General features: G+C 44.5%; 1 long non-coding RNA gene across 4 annotated transcripts in view; it reads left to right on the forward strand.

Moving 5' to 3' along the window:
- Nucleotides 1–15,138, forward strand: part of LOC118626345 — a 209,221-nt gene that overhangs the window by 102,862 nt on the left and 91,221 nt on the right. The window contains exons 4-6 of one of the 4 annotated variants that reach the window (XR_004958899.1): nucleotides 5,102–5,148; nucleotides 8,216–8,390; nucleotides 9,251–9,373. The exons of 1 other annotated variant lie outside the window; for it this stretch is intronic. This is a non-coding gene — a long non-coding RNA (uncharacterized LOC118626345). The remainder of the gene's footprint in view (nucleotides 1–5,101; nucleotides 5,149–8,215; nucleotides 8,391–9,250; nucleotides 9,374–15,138) is intronic. 2 more of the 4 variants (XR_004958901.1, XR_004958898.1) reach the window with 2 other exon arrangements.

Here is a 15,138-nt window from a genome sequence, read left to right on the forward strand (position 1 = left end):
GGGATTTGTGATAGGAGCACCCACTTCCCAACACCAAAATCTACATTAGTCTGCTAGAACTGCCATAAAAAATACCACAGAGTGGGAGGTTTAACCAACAGAAATTTACTGCCTCACAATTCTGGAGATTAGAATTCCAAGATCAATGTGTCAGCAAGGTTTCTTCCTTCTGAGATCTCTTTCCTTGGCTAGTAGACAGACATCTTCTGTGTGTGTGTCTGTGTCCTGGTATCCTCTTCATGAGGACACTAGTTCTACTGGATTAGGGCCACCCCAAGGCTTTGTCCTGTGTGTTCATACTCGAGCATATGATAATGGGGGGATACAGTTCAGCCCACAACACCCACTGTGTGTCTCTCTGTCACACAGTGACTGGGTGCCATGGGAATCCCACTTCTCAGACACTGTTTGTGCTGTGTTTGGTTAGTACCTGGAAAAGCTTTTGAGATGGAGACAGGCTAGACAGGGACTGGGACTACCTGTCCTGTGGTTGGAGGGCCTGCGGTGACAATTAGCCCTCTTCAGCCCCAAACCCAAAAAAGCCCCATTTGAGCTATTACAGATTCATGTTTATTAACCTTTAAGAAAATAAAATAAGACATTATCTCCCAATATAGCCCCAGTTAATTGAAGTATGATGGAGAGGGAAGAGATGGGATTAGAGAGGTTTGGTTTCCAGCTCTGCCTCTATAAGGTCTACAATGTTAGCCAAGTCATGATGCATATCTGAAACTCATTCTTACCTTACATGATGGAGAATTTTTATTTTGTCTCACCTGAGGATATGCTTATTGAATTTAGAGAGAGAGGAAGGAAGAGAGAGAGAGAGACAGAAAGACTGACGGAGAGAAGCACCAATGTGAAAAAGATCATCAGTTGGTCACCCTCTCTGTATGTGATCTGACCAGGGATTGAACCTGCAGCCTTTTGGTATACAGGACAATGCTCCAACCAACTGAACCATAACAGCCAGGGCTGTGATGGATACTTTTATGTGTTATTTTGACTGGGCCAGGCATGCCAATATTTGGTCAAAGATTATTCTGGATGTTCTATGAAGGTGTTTCTGGATGAGATTAATATTTGAATCAGTAGACTGAAGAAAGCAGAGTACCCTCCCTAATATGGATGAGACTCATCCAATCAGTTGAAAGCCTGAATAGAACAAAAAGCCTGACCATCCCCTGAGTGAGAGGGAATTCTTCCTGCTTGGCTGCTTTCAAGTGGGAACATCGATTTCTTTCTGTTTTCACACTTAAACTAAAATATCAGCTCTTCCTGCATCTTAAGCCTGCCAGACTTTGAACTAAAATTTACACCATTGGTTCTTCTAAGTTCTCAGGCTTTTGGACTATACCATCAGCTCTCCTGGGTCTCCAGCTTGCTGACTCACTCTGCAGATCTTGGGACTTCTCAGCCTCCATAATCATCATGTGAGCCAATGCCTTAAAATAAATTATATATATATAATAAATCATATATAATAAATTATTATATATAATAAATTATAATTATTACATTATATATAATAAATTATATACACACACACGTGCATACACAGTTGACCCTTTAACAAGAGTTTGAACTGCGTGAGTCGACTTCTATGCAGATTTCCTTCAATTGACCCATGCAACTCCAACTGACCAGTGCAGTTCAAACCCTGGTTGTTTGAAGGTTCAAGGTTCAACACTGCAATTGGGAATTTCAGTATGGGGAGGGTCAACTGTAGTTACATGAAGATTTTGACTGTGTGAGGTCGTCTCTAACCCCTGCCTCTTTCAAGGTCAACTGTACAATTTTTCCTATTGGTTCTGTTTCTCAGGAGAACCCTAACTAACATGCATCCTTATAAGTGGAATAAACATCTAGCCCATCCATTTCCCATGGTTATTGTTATGAATGACAAAGGAACATGTATGAGGAAATTTTGGAAAAGGTGACATGCTATTTCAATGACAGTCATCATCATTAATCATTGTCAGCAGTGACGGCATTGCTCAATCCCCAGGTCAGCTTTCGGTTCTTGTCTCACCGACCAGTAGTCCCACTGACCCAGAAAATTGCTCTCTCTGCAAATTCCCTTACCTCCTGAGGAGCACACTTTCCCGGCTGACCCTTTTCTCCCACCTGTTCTTTCTTAGTCCTTCGGCTGCTTTTTCCTCTTTCCTGGACCTCTAAATGTCACCCTGAGTTCTGCCCTTGGAACTCTTTGTTTCTCTATGGATACTCAGTCCCTTGGAGAGATCAGTGAGTCTTTTAGATTCTAATACTATGGCTCCCCAGGAGCAGACACTGAAAAGGAAACTTGCACAGACTTTATTGGGGCATGCTCTGGGGATCAATCTGGGGGAGTTGATCAAGTAGGATTAGGGCTTGAGACTCACTGGGCAGAAGCTGAACTGAGGATGTTACTGCAACTGTCAAAGATAAGCAAAGACACTAGTTAACATGGTAAGGACAGATTTTTAATCAGAAACATACTATTACAATAGGGAAGGGAGTCCAGCATGAACTCAACTCAGAATTGTACAGAGGTGACTGGACATTTTAAAGGGAGACTGAAGGCATAGAGAGAAGTTGAGTCCGGGACATAAAAAATTACAAAGAGAGCCCTGGCCAGTTTGGCTCAGCGGTTAGAGTGTCGGCCTGCGGTCCGGAGAGACCCGGGTTCGGTTCCCGCTAAGGGCATGTACTTCGGTTGCAGTTTGTCCCCGGCCCTGGTTGGTCGTGCGGGTGGCAGCCACTCGATGTGTCCCTTCACATCGATGTTTCTCTCTCTCTCTCCCTTCCTCTCTCTCCCTCCCATTCTATCTGTATAAAAAATGGAAAAATACCCTCGGGTGAGGATTAAAAAAAAAAAAAAATTACAAAGAGAGGAGGGGAATTAGGGGTATGGGGGTAGGAGGGAGGACTGGTCCATGTGAAACCCACATGCATTTGCTCCCTGGTGCTTATTGAAGTGAGGCTCCTCCCCTCCCATTAAGGCTGGGTGGGAGGATGACCCTACCCTCTGGTGCTGGCTGGGACAAATGGTCATTTCTGTTGGCAGCCTTGAGTTTTTGAGGCAGGCATTTTGAGGGGGGCTAGGGTCAGCCTGGGGATATGGCTTTGAGCTATTAGAAACTATTTTAGTGTTTGTTCAAGTCTTATAGGCCAAGGTTGAGGCCTAATTGAGAAGAGAGTTCAGAGGAACCTGGCCTAGAGTTTGGTCAAGGAGAGATTCTTTGTCACAAAAAAATGAGTAGCTCCCACTGAGACCTCTAGAGCTCGGGTGACCCTGTGGAGCCACTGCACTTGGACGGAGGGCAGGGCATGGGCTCTGCTAAGATCAGCCACTGGATGTGCTGCCCAGGAAGGAGGTGTGACCTCAGGGAAGACCCTCAGCTGTCACCCTCCCAACAATGAGGAAAATGAGCGCCTCTGTTCTCAGAGGGCGTTAGGTTGAGAAAGGTTATGACTCTGAAGCATGGGAAATCATCGCTTGCCATTAAATGGGACGATTTGAACATCGCCCTGGCTCCAAAGCAGTTGCAGCTCTAGAAACTTCAAAAGTAAACTCATTTTATTGTAAATATTACAGATTTGGGAGGGTGACCAAAGCATAGATGACAAACCTAGTAGTACTGCTTTCATAACTCAGCCGGTTCTCTCTCCCTGTCATGTCAGGTTCCAATTCTATCAGTGGGCCCCATACTTACTGACTTAAAATTCACAGTCTTCACTTTGTTTTATTTAAAATACCCGGGCCTTCAGCACATCCTCTCTGAACCTCCAGCAGGGACCCGCAGAGGCAATTAGAGTGTTCAGGTGTGTTAATGACTGTACTCGGTCCCCCTTTCTAAAGTTGTGGGTCTTAGTAAAGGCCACCAGGATTTTTATTACGGCAGTACGATTCAGCCCTCTGGACCGAGCTGCGGGACGCAAGCTCCCTTGGCTAATCTTCATTTATCTTACGGGATCTTATCTGTAATCCAGAAATTATGACACCAACATTGATTCTGACTAGCCACTCAATGCTGAAAGGGATTTTTTTCAGCTTTCATCTTACAGGAAAGAACGTGGAACTCAGTGTGAACAATTTCTTTTATGATTATTCTAATCCTAGAAGGAAAGCCGAAAAGCCATTTCTCGTGTCAAGAATCAAAATTTGAAGCTCAGTTCTCCCAGTTGAACTATTCCCCAGCATGATGGGAAGCTGCCTTTGCTCAGATCCAGGGGAATTAGGCCAGATACTGGGCCCACCTGCTCTCTGGTAGTTCACTGGGGACCCCCCTCTGTAGCCCTGGGGAAGCAAGGCTGCCAGTGAGGGCGGGGGGCCCAGCTCTGCTTCCGGTCTGGGAGAGTCAGGCTGTGTCTTTACCACCTCCATCATCGTTTGTCTTTCCAGATCAAATCAATTGAAAAATGATATTTAAGGAGAGCCTTGAAGGGGTTATTGATGTATTCCAAAGAGCTTCTGCTCCTTACATTAGTGTAGGATAGCCCAAAATGTATGCCCACCATCACTGTCCCCAGAAACTGCCCAGCCTTCCTGAGACCCAAGAAAGGACCCTTTAAAATCTATGTAATCACTACTCATATCATATTTCTTCAGAGCCCAGAGGACAAAACTTTATTTCAAGATGTGTGATACTGAGAAGTTATAATTTTTAAATTAGAATAAAAGATCAAAGTTAGATTAAAAGAAAGTTGATGCCATTTAAGTTTGAAAATGAATTTAGGGAAAATACTCTTTGACTTAGGTCAGGACAACAGGTTGAATTGCAAATTGTACCCTCTCACTTCATCATTAACCTAACTTCACAGGCCATTGGAGCATAATGAGAATCTTACCAGGAGCCTAAAACTGGGAAATGAATGCTATTTATTTTTTTCTTAGAGGCATATAGATTCCAGCGCTTGGCAACCTGGGTGAGAATCCTGACTCTGTTGTGGAACTTTGGGCAAGTTAATATACCTCTCTGTGTTTCTGGCTTCTAGCTCAGAAGCTGGTCTCAATATGCAGTGAGTTAATGGATGCTGAGTATGTAGGGACTGGCATAGAGTAAAGAGCCCACAAACTTAACTGTTATTATTATTTCCCTCTTATGTGAGTGGCAAGCTGTCCCAGGATCAGAGAGTTGGTGAAGATATCAGCACCTAATCCAGGTAATAGTTGAATAAGGCCATGCTCTTGAGAAGGTGTGATGTTAATTATGCTTTCTTATTTTTCAATGTGAGATTTTTATAAGTATTGTAAAAAGAGGGGGGGCACCCTGGCCGGTTTGGCTCAGTGGTTGGAGCCTCGGCCTGCAGACCAGAGAGTCCTGGGTTCGGTTCCTGCTAGGGGCACATACAAAAATTTTTTTAAAGGGGGTTCTCCTGAGCTCTAGCCATCACCGCGGGGGTGTCATGTCATATCAGTGGGGTTTCAGAAGGAGGTTGTGTTGGAGACTTCCCTTTGAAGTGCACCTGGGGAACCAGGGCCTGGAAGTGGCTCCTGCAGGTTATTGGCAGTGGCAGGTGAGCTTGTCCCCACACAGCCTGGACAGCCAGGAGCTGGACTGGAAGGTCTTCTAGCCTCAAGTCTTGGTCTTCACTCCTCTTTAGCCCTTGTTTCAAAGGCAGCAGCTTGAAAAGCTGTCCTCATTCTTACTACAGGGTGTGTACACGTCTTCTCTAGCCTCTCTGAGGAAATACATTGTTTTATGTATTTTTCTGTAGACCATCTCTTAATGGCTGAGTCTTGGGGTTGGAATGGTATCTAGGGGTGCATATAGGCTGATACCCAGGAGAGTGGCCTGGTGTGTAATAGAAGCTCAATAACTGTGTTAAACGAATAAAGTGTACAAAGTTCTGAGAGAATGAAGAAATGAATCAATGAGGCATTCAGAAGTGGAATCACCCCAATCCCTGTTCTGAAATGGCCACTGGGAGACATGGTCCTCCAGAAGGTTCTGTGAGGCTCCCAACAAGAGTGGAAAATCCCACATTGCAGGTGGGCTGAGGGGTCCACCCCATGATGACTCCTAGGATATAGTAAGGCTGGCTTTAGGAGCCTTACGGTCACGACCAACACCCAGACAGATACAGATGGTAGAGTTTGTTTCTGCTCTCCTGCCGAGTGGTAGGTAACAAAGCCCACAGTGAGCAGGGGGGTGAGGGGACGCGGCCAGCCTTGCTCGCGTGTGCTATATCCGGAAGAATCTCAGATCCTCTGCTCGGAGAGACTGAGGCTTCTCCGCTATTTTGGATTGACTTGCGTTCCCTGGTGTCAAGGACGGCTCTCCGGAAGCCATGCTAACTGAAGTCGAACAGGCCCCCAGACTGGAACCCAGGGCAGGAACTACTGTCAGCCAGGAAGCACACTTCCCTGGGCTCTCACAGCCTAGAAGGAGCCACTGATCTTTGCTACTTCAGGCCACAACTTTCAGGAGTAAAGTGTGCAAATTAGGGACAAAGGTTTCTGGTGTGCACTTGTAGGGCAGGAGAAGGTGTTACTTTGCTCTGGAAGGGAAGTCACATGGTTTGAGAATGCTTTAGATCAAAAGGAGGCAGAAGTGTGCCTGAGCCTCACTCGCATTCCTGTTCATGGTTTTTCCCACAGAAGCAAATCAGATCCTACCTGATAAGGCTTATTTCCTTCCCTCCTTAATGTGGCCCAGTGGTAGAGTCAGTGAAGTGTGAGAACTTTGGAGACCTGCATGGAATCCCTGCTCTGCTACATTATAGCTGTGTGATGGTAGGAATGTTGCTCAACTTCTCTGAACTTCTTGTCTATCTGAAGAATGAGTGTAGTAACCTGTACACACTCTTCAGGGAGGTATAAAAATTAATTGAGATATACCCCAATAAAGCTGTTACAAATAAATAAATAAATTCCACCTTCAAAAAATTGAGATACATTGTGTGAAAGCACTTTCTTAGCATAAGTAAACATTTTCTTGCTTCCTTGCCCTTTCCCGTGCTCCCTGCCCTACCCAACTCCTCCCCTGGAGGGCCCATGAGGTTTCCACAGTCCTTCAGGAGCCTATCGTGGGGAGGGTGAAGCATGCTCACCTCTGCTCTGTGTGATCCTGGTGGGACCCCAAAGTCCCCATCGACCAGTGACCAGGCTCAGAGTTGAAATGAAGAATTGTAACATCAAACCCCACAATGGGACCCATTACTACTGGGAAGGGCATGGGGGAGGCTGGGTGGCCTGCTTGTGTATTGTTTTCATTTACCCCAAATATCTTTTAAATTAGATTTCTCCCTGAGTGAACAATTTGCCAGGGGCCAACAAATGGGTAGAGTATAGGCACAATACTACTGCCCTCCTGCTTTCTGTAGCCATAACCTGTGGATAAAGGAGGATTGCTAGATCTTAGGAAATGTCCTGTGAAAAGAAAGGAAAAGGAAAGTTTCTTGTGCAAAATTTCTTTAAAGGAAAGGAACACAAAAGTTTAGTTTTTCTTTTTTTTGTGTCAAACTGATTGGGAGAAAAACTAGAAACTGAATATTGGTTGGCAATCAAGGGCAGATCAAAGGGCAAGGTCCAAGGGCTTGGGGAAATTTGAAATGAAGGGACTTGATGAAAGAGAGAAATCTGCCTTCCAACTATTTGTCAGGTGTTTCTTTTTGCACCTCTCCAGATCTGTAAAAGTATTTAAAAGTACAAGATATATACACTAGGAGGTGAAAATATCCCTTTGTCCTTCACATGCCTGAAACTAGCCCTGTTTCCAGAAGTCGAGGCTTAGGCATTTATCAGACGTTTAACTCACACTACGACTCAGAGTGCAGAGATAGGTTTCTGGCTTAATCTGCATCTAATTTGGTTTTTCTCTGAGCCCTATACACTGGTTATCAGGGGAACATTTTAAATTATGCTATATATTAAAATTAAAATATGTAAATTAATGTCCATTGTATTTCCAATTTTGACTTGAAAATGTAAACAATTTCTTCAGATAATTCTCACTTTTTTAAGGCAAATATGCCCAGACTTTAGGATTGCCTTTTTCTGCCCCCTTCCTGCCCCTTTCTTTGTCTCATGGGTGGTAAAGTGGGGGCTGTCAACGACCTTTGCCAGAGAAGAAGGAAGACCTGGTACTCCCAGGCTGTTATTAGGTGGGGGATGTTCCAGGCCATCACTGTTGCTTCCCTCTGGCACTTGTCCCCACCTGGAGGGAACCCTGCCTGTTACTACCATCTGTAGACTCATGAACCTCTCTCTGCCTCGTCTCCCATCCAGGCCCTTCACCTGCTCACCTGGCTTCTGCTGCAAGGTCACTGCTCACCAGCATGACAAGCCACGGCTAGCCCATGGATGTCTGTCTGGTGTCCACGCTCCACGGACACTGAGGCCAGCCCAGGGCCACCTCTGTCTTGCCCGGCTGGTCCACCAGGTTGATGTGGCCACACCTGAGGTTGGTGGGGGCCGCTAGTCAGTTGAGTGCCTTTCAGAGTCCAAGACAGGCAGCAGGAGCAAAAGCCCACAATACTTGATATCCTGCCTTTATCCACTGCCCTTCCTCTCTGAGCTAAAACCTAGGTGGGAAGAGATAACAATAAGACCTGCACTCTTTTCTTTTTATCTTTTTGCAACATAACCAAATTACCTCCAGGCAGATGAATGCTAATGGATTATGTACTTAGGAAAAAGTGTAAAATATATTAATAATATTTGAGGTGTGTGAGGATGTGTATGGAAATAAATAACTCTTTTTTGAAAAACAAAATCACTCTGGACATTCTGTCAATTTGCTGGTAGCTTTATTCATTACATAAAAGCCTTTGCATCTGCCTGTATCGGCTCTTCAGGAACTGTGGCTTTTCAATGGCATCATGCTAATGCACTGCATGCTAATACAATGCAATGTATTCGACCTCGTTTCTTTGACCTTGGAAGTTTCCAGTTTTTCTTCATTTGTTATCAGGAGTAACGAGGATGAGGACTCCTGCACATTCATTTGTCAGAGTGTTTGTTTCTTATTTACTCTCTAACCCCTCCTGATAGAAGAAGTGTAAGTGGTTATCTACCTTAGTCACATGTGCCTGGGACAGGAGAGAACAAACAGATGAACGCAAATGGACGAGCAAACATACTAATAAATGGATTCATCATAAATGGATAAAATGAAGGTATCTTTTTGTCCTTGGGTGAGTTTTCTGCAGAATCAATTTCTAGGAGTGAAACTATAGTGACCAGGTTGTGCATACTTACTCTTTACTCCATAACCAAACTGTGCTCCAAGTACATTGTGTGAATTTGTCTGTCCTTCAGCAGATCCTGGACACATGAGATGTCCTCTGAAGGCAGAGCCTGCCAGGCTTTTGTGCGGGAAGGTGACTTTGGAAAGCAATGCCAAGGAATGGGAGTGGCAGAGAGGGAAGGGTCAACAGTGCAGGGGTAAGTTCTTGAGCTGGGCACTGCTGGGGACCCTCTGAGGAACTTTGTAGAACATGTTCAGAATTGTTCTCAGAGAAATGGAGCAGAGAGTGTGTGTCCCAAACTCCCATCAAGCGTTGCCCTGGATGTGTTACCTTCTGAACTTGACTGTGTAGCTTATGTGCCAGAATGGCCCAGCTAGCTGGGGAAAGGGGTGGAGCGGAGGGCTGAAGAGCAGCAGGGAAAGCAAGAGACAGAGTGCTGAGGAGAGGTCATCACTGCACCTCCCACAGCTGGCTGCTGCAGCAACAGCTGTATACAAAAGCAGGTTGGATGTATGTGAGCCAGGAAGGGTGTGTGACACACTCCTTTTACTCGACCTTCCCAACAGCCAAAATTCCCACACTGTTGACTTCTTGCCAGACTAATAAGTGAGAGGATAACTCTTGCTATTTAAAAAATTTTCAAGGGATGGCAGCGGGCAGGACTGGAGGGAGGGTAGTGTGTGAGAGAGTGAGCTAGTGTGTGAGAGAGTGTGAGTGGACGTGAAGGTAGACCACCAAACCTGAGCAGTGCAGAGCCATGGAGTAGAAGGTTCCTGTGCTGTGGACAGGAGCAGCTGGCTACCACAATAACTGGCTCTTCAGGGCTCTTCTCCCTGCCCACGGGGAGGTCCTACCATTTCAGAAGATCCCAGGTCTTCCCTGGGAAGAGGCAGTGGGAGTGGCTAGGGCCCAGCAACCTGAGCCCACCAGTGTACCTGGCACAATTGGTCCAGTAGACACTGTGTCAACAAAGACCAGTGCACAGTAGTGGAGCTCCTAAGGTGCTGGTAATAAAAGTCGCTGACAGCCTGGAGCCCAGCACCATCCTCCCCCTCAGCAGCAGCCCCATCAGAGTGGAGATATACTCCTAGCAACAGAGGCTTGGGACCAGACATCCATCCCCAGGCAACAGAAGCACAGACCAGCAGCTGAGACCCATCCCCAAAAACTACAGCAAAAGCTGAGCAGTACTTGAGTCCCATGGGGCAGCAGCACTCCCCAGCCACCAGCAGTGGGATCTGGAGCTCCACAGAGTCCTGTGCGATCCAGAAGCTCACAAGAGCAGTGGGAAGCCAGAGCCCAAGAGGGACTGATGCGATCCAGCTGCCCATGGGTCCTGTGGGGTGCTGGGGCCCCAGAGAAGCCTGTGTGACCCAGAAGCCCTCAACAGCAGTGGGAAGCCGGAGTCCAAGAATGACTGGTGAGATCCAGCTACCTGCCCATGGAACCTGTAGGGTGCAGGGGCACCAGCGAGACTTGTGCAACCCAGCGGGGACTGTGCAATCCAGTTACCTGTAGGACCTGCAGGGTGCTGAAGCACCACAGAGTCCTGTGTGACCCAGCAGCCCATAAGATAGGCATAGAGCCAGGTCCCCCAAAAAACTGTGTGATTCAGTTACCCAAAGGACCTGCAGGGTACGAGGGAACCAGAGAGGCCTGTGAGACCCAGCTGCGCACAAGATAGGCATAGAGGATGTGAAAATGGAGGTGGAGTGAAAAGAAGCTATGCGGACGATCTCCCAGGACCAAACGGGAATTACAACTAAAATAAAGACAAATCCTCAGAAAAAAGCAACAGTAAAGCAGCAGGACTGGACCATATAACCAGGGACACTGGCAGGATCTGTGGAGGCGTGAGAGGGTGGCGGGCTGGGAGCCCAAGGACAGCAGCAGTCTGAGCTGTGAGCAGCACCCTCGGGGAATAAAGACCAAGCCCGCCCCACAGCACAGAGAGCCCAAACAGAGTGATAAAATAGCCACAGCCACTAACCTGGGGGCTACAGCAGAGGTAGGGCAGACTGGGCTGGAACTCTGTGGGGACACGCGGGATTTAGAGGGCACTCAGAGTTTTTGCTGAGTTGCGGCCACAAAAGACAGTGACCAGTGTGAGCTATGGGGAAAAGCAGCAGCTCCCTTCTCAGAGATTCAGCCTTTCCCAGGTGAGGCAAATAAATGAAAATTGAGGCTCATTAAAAACCAGCATCTATCCCACCTTCTGGAAATCCTCTTATGCAGAACACCAGGGCTACATTCCAAGGCACTGAGTAACTGAGACTACTAGCCACCAGGAAAAAGCTAGAGGATACCTGTACCTGTCCTGGCTTGCAAATCTAACCATGAAAGTAAGACTTAACAGTGATGTTTAACGTGGGCCCACTCAGGCTCATCCGAACCCAGCAGAGAGAGCCACAAACAGCAGAACAAAGAAACCCACAGGGAAAACTTGGCAGGCTACAAAACCCACTGACATAGCCAAAATGGTGAAACAAAAAAAACAAATCCCAAATAAAAGAACAAGAGAACTCTATTGAAGATGAGATCAATGAAATGTAGCTAAGCAAATTATCAGAGGTAGAGTTCAGAGCCATGACCTTGAGGAAGCTCAATAGCAAGAGTAAGGACATGAGCACCATGAGTAACGATATAGAAACATTGAAAACCAACCAAGTGGAAATGAAGAATGACATATCATAAATAAAGAACACATTGAAAGGACTAACCAGCACAATAGAGGAAGCTGAGGACCGGATCAGTGAATTTGAAGACAGGGTAGAAAAAAAATCAACCAATCAGAAAATTAAAAGAAAAAGCAATTAAAAACAGGAAGATAACTTAAGGGAACTGTGGAACAACTGGAAACATAATAACATTTGCATCATAGGAGTCGCCAAAGAGGAAGAAAATAGGCAAGGGTTAGAAAATATTTTTGAAGAAATAGTGACAAAAAACTTTCCTAACTTGGTGAAGGAAGAAGGCATTTAAGTTCAAGAAGCACAGAGAGCCCCAAGTAAGAAGAACCCAAACAGGCCCACACCAAGCACATAGTCATTAGAATGCCAAAAATTAAAGACAAAGAGAGAATCCTAAAGGCAGCAAGAGATAAGCAACAGGTGACCTACAAAGGAAACCCCATAAGGCTCTCAGCTGACTTCTCACAAGAAACACTACAGGCCAGAAGGGAGCGGCATGAAGTAATCAAGGTCATGAAAAACAAGGATCTGAATCCAAGACTACTCTATCTAGCAAGGCTATCATTCAGAACAGAAGGTCAAATAAAGAGCTTTCCAGACCAAAAAAAAAAAAAAAAAAAAGGCTAAGGAAATATATTAACACTGCAAGAAATGTTAAAAGGACTGCTGTAATTAGTAGAAGAAATAGGAAGAAAAATATAACCACAATAAACAAAAATGGCAATAAATAAGTACATATCAATTATCACCTTAAATGTGAATGCTTTGAATTCTCCTATTAAAAGACACAGAGTAGCTGACTGAATAAGAAAGCATGACTCACATATATGTTATTTACAAGAGACTCACCTCACAACAAAAGACTCACATGGGTTGAAAGTGAAGGGATGAAAAAAAAAATCTTTCAAGAAAACAGAAAGGAAAAAAAAGCTGGGGTAGCAACACTCACATCTGATAAAGTAGAGTTCAAAATGAAGGCCATAACTAGAGACCAAGAAGGCCACTACATAATATTGAAAGGATTTATTCAACAGGAAGATATAACCTTGATAAACATATATGCACCCAATATAGGAGAACCAACATATATTAAAAATCTTTTGGAGGACTTCATAGGAGAAATCAACAGCAATACAATCATAGCAGGGGACTTCAATACCCTGCTGACATCACTGGATAGATCTTCTAAAAAAAAAATTCGCCCTGGCCGGTTTGGCTCAGCGGTTGGAGCGTCGGCCTGCGGTACAGAGAGAACCGGGTTCGGTTCCCGCTAAGGGCGCATGCCTCGGTTGCAGTTTGTCCCTGGCCCTGGCTGGTCGTGTGGGTGGCAGCCACTCGATGTGTCCCTTCACATCGATGTTTCTCTCTCTCTCTCTCTTCCTCACTCTCCTTCCTGCTCTATCTGAACAAAAAATGAAAAAATGTCCTCGGGTGAGGGTAAAAAAAATAAAAAAATAAAAAAAATAAAAAAAAATTAACAAGGAAACACAGACCCTAAATGAAGCCCTAGATCAAATGGATTTAATAGATATCTACAGAGAATTACATCACAAAACTTCAGAATTTACATTCTTCTCAAGTGCACATGAGACATTCTCAAAGACAGATCACATGCTAGGGCACAAACTAAGTTTCTACAAGTTGAAAAAGATTGAAATCATATCAAGCATTTTCTCAGATCACAATGGAATGAAACTAGAAATCAACAGCAACAGGAACATGCAAAGACATTTGAAAACATGGAGGCTAAATAGCATGTTATTGAACAATGAATGGGTTACTACGGAGATCAAGGAAGAAATTAAAAACTTCCTGGAAACCAATGAAAATGAACACACAACAACACGAAATCTATGGGATGCAATGAAAGCAGTTCTGAGAGGGAAGTTCATAGCACTACAGGCCTATCTCAAGAAGCAAGAAAAATTTCTAATAGACTATCTAACCTCACAACTTAAAAAAACTAGAAAGCAAACAAAAAGAAAACCCCAAAGCAAATAAAAGGAAGGAAGTAGTAAAGATCAGAGCAGAAATAAATGACATGGAGACCAAAAACACAATTCAAAGGATCAATGAAACAAAGAGCTGGTTCTTTGAAAAGATGAACAAGATTGATGGACTCTTAGCTACACTCACCAAGAAATAAAGAGATAAAACCCAAATACACAAAATCAGAAATGAAAGAGGAGAAATAATAACTGACACCACAGAAATACAAAGAATCATTAACAAATATTATTAACAATTATACGGCAACAAATTTGACACTCTAAGTGCAAGGGACAAATTTCTAGAAACACATACTCTCCCAAAACTGAACAGGGAAGAGATAAAAAACTTGAACAGACCAATAACAACTAAGGAAATTGAAGAGGTATTCAAGATTCTCCCAGCAAACAAAAGCCCAGGCATAGACGGCTTCACGGGGGAATTCAAAGAAGAACTAATACCCATTTTCCTCAAAGTATTTTTTTTTTTTATCCTCACCTGAGGATATTTTTCCATTTTTTGTACAGATAGAGTGGGAGGGAGAGAGAGAGAGAAACATCGACGTGAAGGGACACATCGAGTGGCTGCCGCCCGCATGACCAACCAGGGCCGGGGACAAACTGCAACCGAAGTACGTGCCCTTAGGGGGAACCGATCTCGGCTCTCTCTGGAAGGCAGGCCGACGCTCTAACCGCTGAGCCAAACTGGCCAGGGCCTCAAAGTATTTTGAAAAATTCAAGAAGAAGGAAGACTTCCAAACTCATTTTATGAGGCCAGCATAACTCTAATTCCAAAACCAGAAAAAGACACTACAAAGAAGGAAAACTACAGGCCAATATCCCTGATGAACATAGATGCCAAAATCCTGAACAAAATACTAGCAAATTGGATCCAGTGATACATGAAAAAAATTATTCACCATGACCAGGTGGGATTCATCCCAGAGATGCAAGGCTGGTACAATATTCACAAATCAATAAATGTGATACACCACATAAACAAAATGAAAGATAAAAATTATATGATCATATCAATAGACGTTGAAAAAGCATTTGACAAAATCCAACACCCATTTCTGATAAAAACGCTCAGCAATGTGGGAATAGAGGGATCATATTTTGACATAGAAAAGGCCATATATGAAAGACCTACAGCCAACATCATACTCAATGGGCAAAAACTAAAAGCATTTCCCTTAAGAACAGGAAAAAGACAAGGATGTTCACTTTCACAACTCTTATTTAGCATAGTACTGGAAGTCTTAGCCACAGCAATCAGACAG

Source organism: Molossus molossus, unplaced genomic scaffold (genome assembly GCF_014108415.1).
Source record: "Molossus molossus isolate mMolMol1 unplaced genomic scaffold, mMolMol1.p scaffold_m16_p_12, whole genome shotgun sequence".
Classification (NCBI taxonomy): Eukaryota; Metazoa; Chordata; class Mammalia; order Chiroptera; family Molossidae; genus Molossus; species Molossus molossus.